Source organism: Motacilla alba, chromosome 3 (genome assembly GCF_015832195.1).
Source record: "Motacilla alba alba isolate MOTALB_02 chromosome 3, Motacilla_alba_V1.0_pri, whole genome shotgun sequence".
In the NCBI taxonomy this organism is placed as follows: Eukaryota; Metazoa; Chordata; class Aves; order Passeriformes; family Motacillidae; genus Motacilla; species Motacilla alba.
In genome coordinates, this window is record NC_052018.1 from 78,912,140 (window position 1) to 78,931,476 (window position 19,337).

General features: G+C 38.0%; 1 protein-coding gene across 1 annotated transcript in view; it reads right to left on the reverse strand.

The window, feature by feature from the left end:
• CRIM1 (cysteine rich transmembrane BMP regulator 1) overlaps window positions 1–19,337 on the reverse strand; it is a 176,881-nt gene that overhangs the window by 142,495 nt on the left and 15,049 nt on the right. The gene's annotated exons all lie outside the window — the stretch shown is intronic.

Below are 19,337 nucleotides of genomic sequence, written 5' to 3' on the forward strand. Positions count from 1 at the left end.
CCCAAAGCATCTGAAAATGCCTGTGTAAATTTTTCCAGAAAATTACCACAATGAAAATTTCTCTAAAATAAGTTACAAAAATCTATTTTGTTACTGAAGGGCTCTCTTGGGCTTACAAAACAAAAGTTTAATGTAGAGCAGCATAGTAGTGCATAAAGCAAACACAATGAGAATAAAAATTAAGGATGGATAATAATGGTCAAATTTTAAATTTCCACTTCCGGTGATATCAAGAACACAAATTATGCTATATAAAACATGTCAATATTACCTTATCTTAAAATGATAGCACTTATCAGCTAATTGGTTACAAGAAATGACAGGGTGCTCACTCTGTTCCAAATGCAAATTCCAACTAAGTCTACAAATTTGAGTTTGCATTTGCAGTAAGCTAAGCATGTGGACAAGAGCAGTTACAATTTAATCAGATGACATTCACCTAGCTATTATCAGATCAGGTATCCCCCACATCTTAGAGAGACAAAGTAAATATGATTACAGAAGGATTCAAAATGGTTTGAGTGTAACAAAAACACAACATAGTTAGCAAATAACCAGCAAGATTTAAGCGCAGATCTAAGCCATTGTCCTACATGCTTCCATGGATACTCTTTCTGTGAAAGGAACAGGAGAATATAGCCTAAGGAAGAAAGCCAGTCAAGACAGGTAGCAGCATAGGGAAAGCAACTTGTATTGTCTGAAAGAAATGGACAACTCTAGATCCAAGATGAGAGAAGAGATGTATTAAAGACAGACTTATTAACTTAGCATCATTCAACTTGAAAAGCAAACATACATTTTCATCCAAACAGTAGTCCTATTACAGGACTGCTAAAATTAAAAGACCATAGACAATATTTTTCCAGCTCATTTAGTACACTTACCAGCATTTGCTGTATAGACAATTTCATTGATGAGTCAGTTGTACTTCCTCTCTAAAGTGCTTTGAGGGGAGCTCAAGTGCATCCTCTTCCTCAATCTTTGAAGTGTTTACCTGTACCACCAGCTTTGAAAGTAAAAGGCAACAGGCAGGCAATGCAGAGACAGGAATGAGGCTGAGTACAATAGTATGTTACTCCAAAAATATTTTGGTGTTGCTTTTTAAAACTTACAGGGACAGACAGTCCTTCTATTTTTTTTAACTGAGACTTCAGATACTATTTAAAATATACTTCTTAAAATTAACATTTGAGAATTCAGTCAGCAATATATCAGTTGACAAGAATATAAGAACAGATAATCTGAAATCATATACATTATATACACAAATACATAAAGCAAATAGGATTCTTTTCAGCAAATAAAATCATTGGCGTGTTATAACAGAAAACAATTAGAAAACTCCCAATATTAAATAAAACAGCATTAATAGTGGGAACTAATTACTAATGGGAGCACATTGTAATAGGAATGTTATGAATGTGGAATTACAAAAAATAATTACAGCTGTATAAACATATCAGAGTAAAAAGAATTCTAACAGTGGTGGAAATACTAGAGGTGAAGACTACAACTGGTAAAGGTTTGTTCACAAAGTGGGGAAGAAAGAAAGAGGGGAACTACCAAAGAGAGAACAATTGAGATTTAATATTCACATCAAATATTTTATATTCCAAAAGTGACTAGAAAAGCTAAAGGACTCTGCGGTCTGTCACAATTATGAATAAAGTTATTTCCAACATCCAAAAATAAATCTTATGGAAGAAATGCTTCACACGAGAATTAAAAAGAACTAGCAAGGGGTCAATATTGAGTACTGCCATTTATGTTACTCATCTCCATCCTAAAAGGACAAGCATGCTATGAAAGCATGAAAATGAGGTCTGAGCTAAAGACTGCAACTAAGGAAATTTCCACCACACTTAAATGTTAGGAAGCTCTCCAAGCACTTGGCTTTCATGGTATTTGTTATATGTCTGCTGAACAAAGAAAAGTAACGTGCCTCTTATATAACCTGGAACTTTGGGAAAATAAAGGAGTTGAGTTTTGTTTGGGTTTTTTTTTTTTCCAAGTCTAACTGGCACATAGGCAGGCTGCACAATTCTAGAGAATCTAAACACAACTATGCAAGAGCAAAATACTGAAAATTAATGCAGTTTAGATTCTATCTCTTCTTTATGGGGAAGACATTGAAAGAAAAAGACAGTGCTTGTCACTTCTCCTACCTTGTCTAAATATTGGGCTTTTTTCATTTCGGGATGTTTCAGGATTTTTTTATTGTTTTGGGTTTTTTTTTAGTCACATATAATATAAAAAAATTTCATAACTAACATCTAAAAACAAACTTCAGATTTTTTTCCCTTGACCATGAAAGTATAGAAATGAAAGTATTATAAACAGTGATAAAAACTTATCCTGTACTTCCACATGCAATTAGCAAGGAGCAATTTTAGCACAATATTGAAGTGGCAACATTTCATAGTTTCTGGGGAATACAGCACAGAACAATGCTGATGTCTTGACTAGAAGAGAAAGGATTTTATTATCAGAAACAATGAGCTTCTCCCTAAAATGTTAATCCTAGAGGTAAATTAAGTGAAATGTAGGAATATAAAGCTCCCTCAACTAGCTGAGAAAAAGTCAATACAAATGTTAGCATGTAAAAAGGAAAGTGACTACAGTTAGAAAACTGTAGTGCAAAAGGAGCGAGAAAAGTAAGAGAGAGTCAGTTACCATCATGTTTGTTTATTTAACAAGAGGAAGTTTCCAGGTCAAGCTACCTACAACGTACCATGAATTACAACAACTCGTATTTACTACATCACAAGCTCCAGTAGTGAAAACTACACTGCACCAGACTATAATTTCAGTGAACGCTCACTTATGATTCAGCACCTGTTTTCCAAGCAAAAAGGATGGAAATACAGCAAGACAAATTCAGTATCCTCTGCAGAGATGCTTCAAATGGATCAGAAATTGAAAATTTCTCATTATTGTCTAAAAAACAAGTCAGGAAAGTTTTTAACATTTATCCCACCTCCCCAGTTTTTAAATTCTTGTTCCACTACTATATTCTTAATGTTGCTTTTCCCTCTGTTTAACTGCTATTTTAAGTTCTATAGATTAAGAATCAAAAAACTGAAATGCATTTGAATTCCTATGTGGTTAAGACATGTGGTGGGAGCAGGTGAGTTGACTCAGACAATGGTCATCGCTCCTTCCACTGCTGCACAACCTTCACTGTGGAACAGTAAGAATTGTAAATATTTAGATATCCTCTTACACTACAGACAGTGGAAGTCTCAATCACGTCATTATTTGTGGACAAATTATTGATGAACTGCTCTGTACCTGAGAGATAATGTTTTCCACAGATCAAACATCTGTATGCTTAACATTCCTTTTGCTAAGTCTTAACAGGGCAGTGAAGGCAATAACCACCCATTGCACTTGAAAGAAGGTAGTTCTACCATAATCTTCTGGAAAAGAGGTCAACACCTTCACACACACAAGAAGAGTGCCTCAAAACATTTGGAAGGCATGGCTCCTGCTCAGCTAATTAGTTCTTGCATAGTTCTTTGGATCAGCAGCAGCCCTACTACTGCAGAGTGAGATGAGCGAGAACATCCTTCAGTAGCTTCCGCAGATGCTCAGTGCCAGCAACTGCAGTCTGTAATTTGCCTCCCACCCTGTCCAAACAGGACCACATAAGAAAGAGCCACAGAACTGCTCTTGAGCACTCTGTGATTCCCCTTGGATCCAGCAGAACTTTGTCAGACTCAAAAAGTTACACTGAGAAACACGAGAGCTACGCTCCAAGTTATGGTAATTTGGCATGTGCAATATTAGTAATAAAGGGCTAAATACACAGCACTAACTCTTACAATTGCCTCTTCAAAAACTACCAGAAAGTGATTCTGGGTTTGATGGGGTGGTTTTATTCCAAAGAAAATTCCCTTTTAAGGGACTTACCTTTTCCAGTGCCAATGAATCCACAGGCTCAAGACTGATGGAAGCCAGGGACTGCAGAGCTGATAGACTTAATCCACCTGCTAAAAAGGATCATGCTGGAGCTGGTAAGAACCACTGGCTGCACAGTCCAAATCTAATTCACTAAACACAGTGTGACATCTCTAGAGAACCTTACTGCCTAGCTTCTTGGCCAGGCAGAGTCACAGAAGCTCTCTGAAACCAACAGCCCAAGGTCGCTGAGGTCCCTAAGGGGCACAAGACACACCAGAGCAATGCATCACTCCCCAGACACACTCTCGTAAATCAGCAGAAAAACAATATCACACATCAAGCTACACTGGAGAATTAAAACATTTGCAATCTCAGCTAGCAATTATATCTACCATTAAATGAAAAATGAACTGCAAGGATGAAATTAAATTTCTTCACACAGAAGTCAGCAGAAAATTCATTCAAACCACAGCCACAATCTGGACATTCAAACAAGCATTGTCAGTCGTCTCTGCATCCTGTTTCAGGAAGACTAAAAGGATCATCATTATAATTTCAGGAATTTCTAAATAAAGCTCACTGCACTCATACAGCCTCATTATGACCCTATACATCAGGACAAAACTGTGTTTTAAAGCCAAGCCTTTTTTCAAGAGTTTCACCCAATCTCATAGGTAGATATCACACAGTGTTTCACATATTTCAAAACAAGGTCTAACATAACCCAAGGCTGATGAGCTACACAACATATTTTCCAGTTCTTCTCTCTCTTAACAAAATCTCTGCAAGACCCCATGCAGGACCTCTATCACAAAGGGGAACATCTCTTCAGTATCTTCAGACAAGAATGTCCACTGTCTCATCAACAGGACAGATATACACCATTACGTCTAATAGTGCTGTTCTTAAAGCATACTCCACAGCTGTCTTTGGAATTGTGGTATTTTCAGTGTCTCCAGATGCCCACTACATTTCCTTTCAGTCACCCCCTTCATCAACACTGAACTCTTCAGCATCTCGGGTCTGCCAAAGCTGCTTAAGGAGTTTATTTTCTCTCTACCTCATTGCAATAGCTTCACCAGGAATCACCACCACTTACAAACAGTCAACAAAATTGGGATGTTACATTCAGACATCACTGCTCATCTGCTCAGTACAGACTTGCCGTCATTATCAGTTTAGTATGCTACGTTTACACTGTCTCAAATGACAGTAGCAAGATCCACCAGGCATTACACAGATCTTGTGTGTTGGAGCTCTCAAGTTGCAATGATCAGCCATTTGCAACATGTCACAGGAAAACACAGAGTCAACAAATTTCCTTTCTGAAAGGAAGATTGCTTCCTATGCACAACTTTTAAAGTTCTACTTAAAAGTAGGAAAAACAAAACATAATGTAATTTATAACAACCAACCTCAGAAGAAATATCATCTTTCCTACTGTATGATGTAGGAAAACAATAACTTGAGCGTAACTTGGAACTAAAGGCATATTATGCATAAATACCCCTGGCTGTTACACCTCAAATAAAGCCCGTTGAATGATCTCCATGGTATTGGTTTGTAGGTAGAAATTACACAGAGCTGATGACATGAACAGGATACAAAAGAAACTATACACAATTCTCGAACACCAAGATGCTTCAGGCATTTCTGTCAGCATAGTGTATTTTTTAAAATATATTTAAATTAAAAACAGATGACTTTTTGGTATTTGGGGTGGTTATTTCAATTTACCTTTCTATGATAAAGAGACTGAGAGTCAAAGTAGCACCTTTCTGAACACTTCTTTTTTTTTGGCTGCATTTCTTTCCCTCACAGTACGTCCTTCAACAGTTCCATACATGTTTCAAGAAGAAACAAACACTAGTAATTTTAAAAGGAACTGTAAAGACAAATGAGCTTCAGAAATGCGTGCCAAAAAAGAGCTTTTCAAAAAAGGCCATGCTGCCTGCAATCTGACAGCCCAAAATCTCCTCTTTAAACAAAAAAACCCCACCCAAACCCACCTTGTCTAGATTGAGAGTTACCTCTAACACCACCAAGAGCACAAGTTCACAAACAGGCCCGCCACATTCCCAAAGTGGTACTGCAGAGCTGGACAGCGGCTGCAACAGTACTTGCATTTCTTATTCAGCTGTTCAGAGCAGATCCACAGAGAATGAAGGAAGGAATGAGGTATTCAAGAGGTGTGGGCATGCCCATGAAGATCACCAGAAGCTAGGAATTATTTGATGCAGGGTAGCTGGAGAATATAGTTAGAAGCAGGATGTACTAAAAAGATGAAGCAGACTGTGCAGAGCTGACTGGAGACAAAGAAAACTGAGGTGGGAAAAAGCCATTTGCATGCAAACTTCTATTTGAACTCACTGAGAAATAAGAGACTTGTACAATTCCTCCAAGACACTACATTCAAAAGGTGATTCTTGTTCATGTGATTATTCCAGAAGAGCAAAATAAAGTTATAAACTAGCCAATATTTACCCAACAAATGGAGTAAGCTGTTATCCCTTCATATTTCTTTATAGGTGGTCAGAAACATCTGAATAAATCTTCCCTCATGTAACACAGGATCAACTGCATGCAAAACGCCGAGTAGATATCACATTGTGTTAATTCTAATTAACAGATTGATTAGAGATTAAAGGTTGATTCTAATACCTTTTGAAAACCCTAATCAAGTTGCTTTGAAACCTGACACTTCAGTTTTAATACTCCAAATTGAAATATCTACATGATGTTCCTTAAAATCCAGCACCAAAAGAAACAGACCCATACTGCTTTTAGATTCATCAATCAGATTCATTATGAAGCACGCACTCACAGATACCTTCATTAAAAGAGACGGCTTACTTATGAGTAGGTCATGAGGACATGGAGATCTCCTGCCTTAGTAACACCGTATCCCCTAATGCAAGATGAGGGCTGTATCCCAGTTAATAAAACATGTAAACATACATAATTGCAGAATTTATCCTGTCCCCAACACCTACCAACAACTACCTAGCCCTCTACTAATAAATAGAGGCAGGCAATGGCCCTATTCTTGGACTGTTTTCAGCCACAATCCCAGCTGCTCTATAAGTCAAAACAGCAGTAAAACAGAGCTAAAATTATCTCCCACAACGAATGGATGACAAGCACATTGCAATCAAAGACTAGCACTAAGAGAAGAACCTATTTGAAAAGAACCATTAACGGGTATTCTTCAAGATACATTTGTTTCCCAACTGATAACTACTCAGCTACAAGAGTCTCACCAACAGAAATGAGTCACTCCAAAACACTGAGCTTCCAACACTCAAAAATCACACCTCCTACCACAGGTTAAGCCATTCACCATCTCCATGGTCCTGCCACAGTACTCTTTACAAAGCATTCCTCTTAAATGTCACTGTCATCTCCTCATATCTCATCTATTAACAACAGAATCAAGAAAAACGGAAAGACTTGTGTTGACATCTAAGTGCAACTAAATGCAACTGCTTTTGAGTAGCAGGCTCTTCAGAAGGGGTAGGCAGTCTAAACAAGTAAGGATAGGAGTGTGTTGCAAGCCCTCCATGTTTCCCACAACAGCAGCCAATATAAACCCAGTTAGGATAGCATGTAAACATCCCTACTGATGTCTAGTCTCATTACACAATAGCTGAAAAGTATTTTCAATATACTCAGATGAAGAATCAAGGCACAGAAAGAAATCCACATAATAGATGCAGGGGTTCTGCCATCTAGTGGCATCTAGAGCCTCAAATTACTGTATCTACCATATTATGATTACTTTTTTTTTTTTCTTGAAGCATTTGACAGCAGAGAACATAATAGAGAGAACATAGCTTCACTAGCACTGAAATTACTAAGCCTGGTTCCCTGCGGCTTCGTTTCAGAACTGCATTCTGTAGCACACAGGATGATGAGAGTTTCAATTGAAGCTTTTCAAGTTGTTCAAATAGTAATAGTATACTTCTCCTCATCAGTCCTCCAGCAGCCACAGATTCTCTGCTGCCTCATACTGAAGTGGATTTCCTGCTGTATAGTCTCATAGTCACCTGCCCATATTCAGTACTTGCAGAATGGTAACATCTTTGAAGTCCTTACCCATTTGTTGAAATTGTTCAAATCTAATAAATCTCAAAAGTAATCATGAGCAGGAAACAGGGAAAAGCAGAAACTGAGAGACAAAAGCAGCAGAATGATAATAACTTCATTTCTTCAAAGCACCATCTGAATTGCAATTTTTCAATAAAGAATCTTTGTTGGCCCCAAGAGCTTAAGGGATTCCTCTCCCCGGGTCACAGCATGGACATACAGCATGTCATGCCAAGGCAACAGGGAGAAGGGACACAAAGGAGCATAGAGACATGAACTCCTTAAGGCAAGAGGCAGCAGAAATCCCCCTTTTCACCAGGCCATAAACTCAAAAGCCCCCTTTTCCACTTGGGATTCAAAGCCAGAAGCATTTTAATGCCTAAACTAGGTCAGTCTTTGTTTACACAAAACACGGATGAGAAAGGAAGTATCAATTCATTCAACTTAGTCAGGATGGGTCAAAACCACCGAGCCACAAGGCACAGAGTAGCTTGCCAGTTTATTTATTTTTAAAGAAAAGAAACCTTATCAAAGACACTTTCAGAGAACACACTTCACACAGATGTACCCAGGTAACAAACAATTCTTGTAATTTAAGACAGTTATGCTTCTTCTGAGGGAAAACTGACATAGAAATTTAAAGTGATGTCATATTCTTATTAGGCTATACCTTACAGTTATACTTCAGGTTTCAGCTCCCATTTGCCAACTTTTGTAACCCTGGAACACCATGAGGTCTTCTGGTCTGTATCCACAACACATACCTTAGAAAATTACAGATAGCTTGAGGTATTTTAGCTTCAGTCCAGAAAAACAAACAAACAAACAAACCCCAAAGAACAACAAAAACCCTCACTAAGCAAAAGAAAACAAGCCACCAAGCTACAAAACAAAAAGGACAAAAACCCAAACCCTAAAATATAAGCAAAATCACAAACATGATACAGTTGTCTCATCCTTTTGACAAGTTTCCTTTGCCTTCTCAAGTTTTTCCTCCAACTCCATAGCAATCCTTGTATTCCTCAGTAAGCTCCTTAACTGTATGTAGCCTATGAAAATTTTGCTCTTAAGAGGTGGGGAAGAAGAAGAGGGAGGAGAAAAAAAAAACAAAAAAGGGAAGATCTTCCACAAGGGGTTCACACGTGAGCTAGTCCTGAAGACCTAGAAACGATTCACAGATTTCCACTGGACTTTTATGAGAAAATAAGTTATTAGTAAGTTTTATTTTTTACTCCATATTCCACAGATTTAAATTTCAGTTATGTGAACTATCATGCAAGTAAGAACTACCGCAGTGATGGAAAGAGGCGCACGAGTGAACTGAGGTGAAACTATGTTTGATCACACAGTGATGAGTTTTTTGGACCGCAGTTGTAAAGACAGACTAGATTTCTGCTAGAAAGGAAAGCACTCTTTCCCTTCTCAATAAGCTAATTGTTTTTACAGTACTAGTCCCTAGGATTGAGAAGAAAGATTATTGGATGAGTGCACTGGCAATCAATGTTTCACAAATGCAGGACTCAGTAAACTCAATGTCAGACACAAACACTTCTGTCTGCAGCTCCCTGAACCTAACTAGTGGTGGCTTACAGAAAATGTGGGACTTTTTTACAATGAGCACTCATGCTCTGGTTTGCATGTGGGATAGCTACTCGCATTAATGGAATGTTACAGTGTTATTCAAAAGAAGTTAAGGATGGATTATTGTGAAGTTACAGCTTTATCTCCATTTCAAGTTTCACTTAATCTCACTTCACATTAATACTAAACAGATCTGTTGAAACTCTTCTGCAGCGTAAGGAACCTGCAGAACACAGTGGTAAAGCACATTTCCCTATACAGGATAATCTACATAAGGGATTGTTAACTAGGTTAGCCAGAGTCTTTGTAAAAGAATGAAGCATGTCTGAGTATGAATATCTGAGCATTTTCCTGATCAGACAATGGCAAAGGAGAGAGTAAACCATTTTTAGGCAGTACCAATGCATACCATCCCTTTATATGATGCTAGCTCCTACAGACCTGGTTTAGGAATCTCAGTAACACTCCACAGAGATTTGGAAAAGATTAAGCAAACACACACCTAGAAAAAAAAAATCTCTTTAAAGTTAGAATAACAGAATATGCAGTAATGAAAAGTTCTAAAACAGCAGACTTTACATGCTGAAAATGGCAACCTTTTCCTCTTCTCCCCATTTTCTACCATGCCTCAGACTCATTCATTAGGTGGTATGTATATCATGTTTTGTAAGAGATTCAGACCTATCACTGAACCAGTCAGATCACATGTTTGTAAGGGCCCTGCTACACAGGTACAGCCCTTGAGCCAGGATCCGAGTCCCCTCCACCCTTGGTTACCTGTATGCTCTCCCAATTATCCAGTGTCCTGGAATACCCAGTTTCTTGCTTAACACACTTAAGGTCACACAACAAACAGTATTAGTGTGCTGATCCATCAAGCATTTTAACTCTCCAATACTAGGAGGAGATGTCAGGGAAAAAGAGATGAGTATTTCTTTCTCTTTTAATTTTCCCCTCATCCTCACCTCCAAACACACACACTGCACTTTGATCTTGCTTGGTTCACTTGGAGTTTCCAGTTTCTAGTAAAGCTGGGATGAGGAGTCCTGCCTTACTCTGTTCTTTTTACTCATGACTTGGCAGCTGCCAGCATCTTGTTCAGGGACAGATCCAGTTCAAGGAGACTGACAGCATTTAACTCCCAATAGCTCTTCAGCTCTAGCAGATGAGTTCCAGGCTCAAGGTGTTTGTTCTTCTACTTCTATGTTGCAGGACATCCAAAGCCCCAGCAGAAGGTATCCAGTTACTGCAAGCTGGCAGCTAAGAGCAGCGGCATGCACCATGGTAAGGACCAGATGCTCAGCATGATGTCACAGACTGAAGTATACACCTTAACTCTTCAACTGATATGGCAGTATGAAGTGCAAGACTACTGAAAAGCAACATCATCAAGATTGCTATTTTAGTTTTCTGTCACATGTGATCTACCCAGGTAAAGAATACCCACACCACCCACAAACTATTGCAGCACAGTAATTAACACATTTTGTTTAACACTTTACATCTTGTTTTATACCATACTACAATGATGGATAGATCAGTCATAAGTTTATTAAACCAGTTTGGATGTTTGAAGTGGTTTTCTTCAGAAGCCTTCAGATCAGCTTTTTAGAAATATATATTTTTACTCAAGTTGTAAAACCTTGATACTAGTATTCTCTCCTGACTTCTAAACATGAACAAGAGTTTAGGAACTTTTGTTCTAAACTCCCATAAAGCAATAAATACAAATTACAGAAAGATCCAAAGCAAAAAGATGAAACATGTTGCTTTTGGCATTACTCAGTTCCCTATTTATGTCTACAAGAAGCCTGACAGGACAACTGCAAAGAAAGACCTCAGACATACTCACATAAGTGTGCCAAAAGGGTTGGAAGCCCCAGCTCACATGATGAGAATGTCAAGCATTTCCTCTGCTGCTGTATAGGACTGCACCTCCTAACCAGGGGTCAAAAGCAGATTTGAGTCTTCAGTTTGGGGCTCGGGGGTCTTTTTATATTTGTTTTAAATCAAAGAGTGTTTTCTTTGTCCTTCTGAAGTTATATGCTAGTGCCAAAAATGTTCAACATTTAACATTATTAGTGCAGTCATTTATAGAAGCTGCAATTTTGGCATATATATCTGACAAGTCATTTAAATTCTAGCACCTTAAATTATGTAGATTGGTTTGTCACTATGACAACAATTTTTACATGTCTAAAACATACAAAAGTACCATTTTTTCTGGTTGTTACTGAAGCCAAGAGTTATTGAAAGCTTTACCTCTTCTGGACAGAAAGGTACACTCACACAACATGAGATTCCAGACAAACTATGTAAGTTACTTGTTGAATGAAGAAGGAAGTTTTCATGAACTTGAACAGCTATAATTTAAAAAATACTTTGAACATAGAACACTTGAGGTAATCTAAAACAACAAGGAAGAGAACACATGCAGGAATTCAGGAATGGGTAGAGCTCTTTTTAGCGTCATTAAAGCTAAGAAAGTCTTTGAATGGCTTTCTCAAAAGAAAATCCAAACAATCTCAAGGTCAGGCTTCACATTTAAAACCAAAGTTTCTCTAAAAGCTAACTGCTTCATAGGATATTGCTTCAATTCAAGTCTCCATACATAGATACATACATCTCGGACACAAACATTTTGCTGGTAATGCTTCATTCTACTAAAAAGAAAAAAAAAAAATCAATCTGATGATCTGGAAGTGGCATAGTGTTTGTTTTATTTAGAAAACAGCACCACAACAACTTCAAGGTCTAAATTTGGAGACAAAGTGCTAAAATAGTTTGTCCCATACTGTAAAACTGTTCAGAATCACAAAATACTGGTATATCATTCATTTAAAGAGACAACCGTGAAGTTACTGGAAGTGATCCAACAGCAAAAAAAGGTTGATTTTACAATAAACTGTTTCTTATTATTAATAGAGACATAGCCACTGCACTAAAATTGTCATATTGACCAGTATGTCATTGATACCACTATCACTGCATGCATTCATTCAACGCTCAGTTATCTCTGTCAGCATCAATGCCACATATATCCAAACAAGACTTGCCCTGTCAAAACAAGACCTGTGACCCAGCCACAGGAATATAGCTTCCTGCTACAACACAACATTAACCTAATGTTTACACACCATTCAATTTGACATCTTTGCTCAGGTCTCTTCTGTCACTTGTAGCTAACTTTTGATCCTTAAAATCAACACTGCATCTGGAAGCGTCCTGCTGAAAGTCACCTGCTTCATTTTCACTCTTCCTCAACTTGAACAGAAGTAAGGTCAAGCATTCATTTAAACCTGTAGCTTGCCACTACAATTAAAGTGGACATACTTCAAGCACAGCCTAGCTGCCAACATGGAAAAGAGCTTTCAGGAGGCACAGAATTTATCCAGCGCGAGATCCGACCAGCTGCAAGATCCATGCCCTGTTTTTTCTTAGTCTCATAGAAGCTCCAGGTACAATCAGTTATCTTGTATTCAGTTTCAGGTGAATGCAGGTAAGCATTTGAAACAGAAAAAGGCAAGAAGAATGCTCCTTTGTCTCTAGGAAAAACCCTGCTTTGACCATTGCATCTGACTGCTGGCTTTGTAGGAGGCATTTGTCACTCAGTCCTATCCCAGGGCCAGTACAGTACAAGGTTACACTTCTGTTCACAGCAATCTCAAAACTTGCCAAGTTTGAAGGAAACTGAAGTGTCACAAATGGAAGATCCAGTATGCTATCCATACGCACTACATGCCTGAGGATACAGATGTAGAAAAGCAGGCATGGCATCTGTACAGCAGCTCACATGAGCAAGTGCAGCACAGCAAGGCAGTAATCTCAGTTACTACACTGCAAAACCACCACACAGTTACATGAAATGGCAAGGACAAAGAGTAAAGATACAGAATTGTAAACAATTTTTGCGATAGTAACACTTTAGGGTTTTTTAACCAGCTGCTCAGTTTTGTGTTCTATGTTCAATCTTCCCTCCTAACAGTTCCTGCAATGCAGCTTTTTCCCTGTTAATACAAACTGCATTATTCATAATCTAAGCCTAAAATTAGGTATCCAGCCACATCAATACAGTAATATGAAAGTCAGGTTTCCCTTTTGATATCTTTCCGAAACTTCTACAAGATTTTCCACTGGTTAACTTTAAATCTCATGGCATAGATTTGGTCTGTGTGATATCTTGCCTTAAATACAGGACATGCCAAAATGGCCAATATATTGGCTAAAAAGATCATACTTCCTTGATAAGGGAACAGTTCTCTGAGGAACTAGAGTCAGGAAAAAGAGACAAGTCCTGCAAATGTGAGGCTGCACTGTCATGGTGGGAAAGCAACTGCACTGCCAGATATACCACTGTCACAGAACCCTCTTATTGAGTTAATAATCAAGATCTCTTTTTTTTGTTTGTTTGTTTTGGAAAATTGCTTTGCATATTGAAGTTTGTATGACTATTTATAATCTGTATTATTTCCATATCAAATGTGTTTTTTCCCTTCTGTCTCTATGAATTCAGAAAAAAAAGCCCAAAAGCTACACTGCTGTTTTCTCTGTGTTCATGTGAAATTTTGCCTTCAAATGCATTTACTTGGCTCTCACAAGCATGTTCAAGGGTAAAACCTGGATCTTTGCCACAACTGCATTCCTCATTGCAAATACATGCCAACCTTCAAAGTTCAGTTATTTGAGTAAAAACATACATTAATTGTTGTGCAAGGGGAGTGGAAAGTATATCAGATTAAGCACATCTGAAAGTATTTCACTCCACTCTTTGCTTAATAAATCAGCATAAAGCTGGATCTATTCTCTTCTAGTTTTTCAATAAAGCCATTAAGACCACACAGGTGAAGTTTTACACAAAATCAAACTTAACAACAACCAAACAAGCATTCAGAATAAAATTACCTTCTCATATTTGTTATTCCAGGACTGGTCTAACAGGTATTGCAACATTTGTCACCATAAAGTTATTCAGTTACATGTAAAAAATAATGGAATGCAAGGAGTGTGTTGCAATAAGCCAGCTTAATAGATACCAGCAACTTTAAAGGCACTTTCCTTTCACTGAAGGACAGCAGTGAATAGCTTGGGAAGGTGCAAGCCAGGTAACCAAAAAGCAATTCTTACAACAACAGCTTCAATAATTTAGTATCAGCAGCACATTTTACATGGGACAGAGATACAAGTGAAAGAAGTTCATTGACCTAAACCATTACTCTTTCACTAAAAAGGCACAATTTTTATCCTTCACATTTGTTCTGAATAAAGCCTGAATTTAATGTCAACATGGAAAATGCTTATGGTTTGATAGAGTAGAACTGATGAAGTTGACTGGCTTCTCCTCTTACAGCTCAAGTGTACACTGAAGCTATGAGGCAAAACTACTATCATTGCTATGACTGATAACACTCATGCTCTCCCTGGAAAACATGTTCGTCTGTGTTACATCATAACCTGGCATTATCAAAGCAAACTCTTTGAAAGAATCTGTAGATTGATGTTCTTATTAAATCAGTTGAAGAGAACCCAGCCTGATGTACAGCCTACCTAGTGAAAGACTGGATCCACTGACCCCCAACTTTCCCTTTACTTCCCAGAGGGAAGAGGAGATAACTATTCTAGCAGGAAACTTTTGTTAAAAAGTGAGCCTGATGATGCCTCTGAAGCAGCAGCTCATAAGAGAGCAGATCCAGGCTCGCTCTAGTAGAGGAGGAGCAGGCTCAAGAACATCCTTAGGCTCCTGTTCTTTAAAGCTCTGTAGGGCCATCTGAACTGGTTCCAGTCAGGCATAGAGGGAGAGAAAGCAGAAGACCCCAGAACTGGAACACAGTCATTGAAACTAGATTTTCAGCTAACTGAACAGGCACTACATTATGAAGTTTTCCATGCTACTTCCTCTCACTGCTCTACAAATTCATGTTGATGAAAAAAAATTACTTCCTCTCTTAATTCCTCATCCCCAATCCCCAGCCTCTCACACCAAGTCTGAAGAACTGACTCTTTTGTGCTGGCTGCAGCTAATTGTTTGCAAATTGTGACTGCAAGAATGCATAGATGCAGTTTATTAAGACTCCTGTCCATTAACTGTGGTCTTTAGACAGAAGGCATCTTGTGACTTTCCATTCCTGACCATATTTTTCACAGTCCAGTCCAGCAGTCCAAGTTCAACTAAACTGTCATCATTAGCAGGCTCCTGAATAGAAACAAGCTTTCCAAGCTCAAGAACACAGGATTTCCTGAACCATATCAGAACAGGCACTCATCAGCACAATAACCAAAAGCATTTTAAACAACAATAACAAAAATGAAACCAAATCCAAACACCCCAACACAGGAATCTATTATTGTTAGTATTATTATTACTAGGTATGCAATAGCTTTTCCAGACAGTTTCTTTTTAGGCCCAAATGTGTGCATTTCCTCATAGTAGGATGGTTCATGACCTCTATACAAACCTTCTGTATAAAAAGTCACTGACGGTCCATGTGGAGAAGCAGGCACTTCAAGCCTGGTGATGGAGCTGGAATGCCTCTAAGCATAAATGTGTTTTATGCTATATACTCTATGGAAGTAACAACTCTTTAAACATTTCCAGCATGTCTACATGAAAACTAGATAGAATTAGACAGAATTTGGCTACCAAGTTCTATGACCAAACCAATCCTTTCAAATGTATCTAATCCTACTGTTTTCCAGGAAAACAAGGGCAAGGGATGGAGAAGACTGCCTCGAGTACTTGCATTACTTGAGATTGCACTTTGGCCTTGCCATACTCTCTTCCCAATTGACATTGGGAAGAACAATTGATACATTTGAGTAGAGACTAATTTCTTCTCATTAGAGGCTTTTCCAGTACAGGCTAGAGCAAGTCTCAGGGAGACAAAATAAAGAACATGGCTTCAGGCCCTGCCAATGGAATCTAAATGTGACATTAGAACCCAGGTGACCTAATTTTGGGAAGGAGGGATAGAAGTTGTTTTAAGTGAACTGGGATACACACAGAATTAAATAGGTAGGCAAAGAAGGGGATAGAGAGAGAGGTAAAGCTGGAATGAAATACAAGGAGCCCAGGAAGGCAGGCAGAACACAAGCCAATAGGAAAAGAAAGATCCTACATAAAGCTAACATGAGAAAACTTTGGGTTAGTAGAGTAAGAAGGCTTGAACTGACATCAAGCCCAGAGGGGAAGACCACACACAAGCTGAAAAGCTTAAGTATAAGACAAACTAAAGATAAAGAAGGAAGATAAAGAAAGAAGATGACTGGAAAGGCTCTTGAAAGGGAAGGGACTAGCAGAAAAAGGAACAAGAAAATGAAGTACACACAAAAGCCTCAATCCCTTAGCACATTCCCATAGGGAAATGGGATTCCAGATTTCAGCTTACTGTGTTACTTGTAAGGTTGTAACTATGCAACAGATTCCTTATCTGCAGGCTTTCAGCAAGCTGGGCAGTTTTCTTCATAAACTCTTATTATGGTGTATCCATCATTCAGGTATTCAACTTATATCTTGTTAATCACACTGTGTATTTAATTATCCATGTAAAGTGTGGTGAGGAGATAGAAGTTAGACTACCCTCCCTTGGTCCCACTTTCCATGGCAACAGATTCTATTTGAGTATTTAAAGGTTTAAATTACTAGTTTCAAATCTTCCAGCTATTATCTTTAACAGACAAGCCAAAAGAGTGAAGTATACATCAGTACTTTGGATTTCAGGAAAATCTTAATTTGACATATTTAACAGATCTCATGAATCATCCCTTTTTACCTGACACTACACTTTAAGATTTAGCTTGCCTTAAATAATTTGAAAGATTTCTCTATTTTAACATGCTCATAGAGCCCTCTGGTTTGTGTGCTACCTAAGCCATGTTTCAGGTGGACTTTCCAAGTGGTTGAATTCCATTTTCAGACTATTAAAACCCAAAAACCTGAAATATTCAAGCAGCAAATACTGGCTCAGACACACCAAAGTGTCTATTCCATTTTACCTAAGAGACTTGGCTTGCTTAGCAAACAGGGACGTGGCAAGCACCAGTGGAAAAAAGTTATTCTTCTTTTCCGTTAGCTTAGGTACAGGATGAAGCATTACTTTGGGTTTAATTACCAAAACAAGAACTAATGCATTTAAAGAAACAACCTCCATTAGCAGTTAGCGTTCAATTACCAATCCTAGTCAGAGAAAGAGGGAATAAACATTTACAGGGGAAAACCCAGCAGACAATATCTGTAAAATGCAGAAATCAAAATTACATTATGACTTCTGCCTGTCTGTTAGGAAATACAAAGGGATTTACCTTCCAGCATCCCTCAGTGGTACAGTTTGATAGTCTGAGGATGCAAATGCAAATTCACATTCTTAGGAGTAAAAGCTGGACTGTTATAACATTCAAGTTGTAACTGCCAGACTTCTGTTATTTAAAGGTACCGCTGTTGCTTCAACACTTGCATCAGCCATCCTTTCCAACTGCAAAAAATTAAAAAGTCAACAGGCCCTAAACACTTCCACTGGTGCCCCACAGTCTGAGGCTTTGGAAGAACACCATCCCCACTCCACAAAGAAATATAACAGAGGGGGAAAAAAAGAAAATTACACCTCTGAAAAAATAACTGCACCACAGCTCTTATACTAGTCAGTTTACATGCAGAATATTGTTACCTCAAAGATAATTATGAAATGCTGTTTTTTTTAAATGAAAATTCAGCTGAAAAAAAAGATTGCTGAAAGTGACTCAGAATCAACCTGCTTCAGCTATGCTATTCCACAAGCTAAGTCCATTTATTCCAAGGCTGCAAAGTACAAAAAGACAATCCACAACAGATTTTTCACAGTGAATACACAATGAACTGCCATGCCAGTAGAATCCTGCTGAAATACTACAGACTTAGTTACATATTCACAATTGAAAAGAGAAGTGGTAAGACTGAAGAATCCATACATGCCATTGCCCACTATCACATCACCAACAGATCAAACGTTCTGTCTCTGCTCTTCCTAGACTTACATGAAGAAAAAACCCCACAAAAATGCCAGAATAAGAACTTGTATGCCTTTAGTGAGCAACACTGCGACCAACAATTATATTTCTTCAGTTTCTCGTAACAACTCCTTATCTAAAGTCTGTAGCACAAAACCAATTTTCTTAACACAAAAGAAGTACAACAGATGACATTACATCACACTTCCTTAAGTACAAGATCCCTCTAACTTAAAATACGGTCAGTAGCCTTATAAATACATTAACTTTTTCCTTACGACTTTAAACATTGGTTTAAAGTAGTCTAATTAGGCAGGTCCACACCACTAATCAACTTCTGCATGTTCTTGAACACTTTGGATCACAGCATCATAAAAAATGGTCCAAGATCACTCCCTTAATTGCTGTTCAGAACAATCCAGAAATACAGAAATGTAAATTTAATTCCAGCTGGATATATTTGAGCCAACTCATTTCCAGTTTAGCCATAAACAGCAAAAAGAAAAAAAAAGCAAAACAAATATGGATGTATGCATAAGCATAAACATATGGGGCCTAATACAAATCTAATCAAAGGAACAAGGAACTTTAAAATACACGCAGTAAGGTAATGTAACATTATGTAAACTTGAAGAAAATAGTAATTCATGCATTCATATAATAAAAGATATAAGTATAATCAGTAACTACTCCTTTACTCTTACGATCCATGTTTGTGTTTAATGTGTTTATTCATGATTCAGTCACATCAACACATCTAAAGGGTATTCCACACTGCTTTGCAGCAGAAG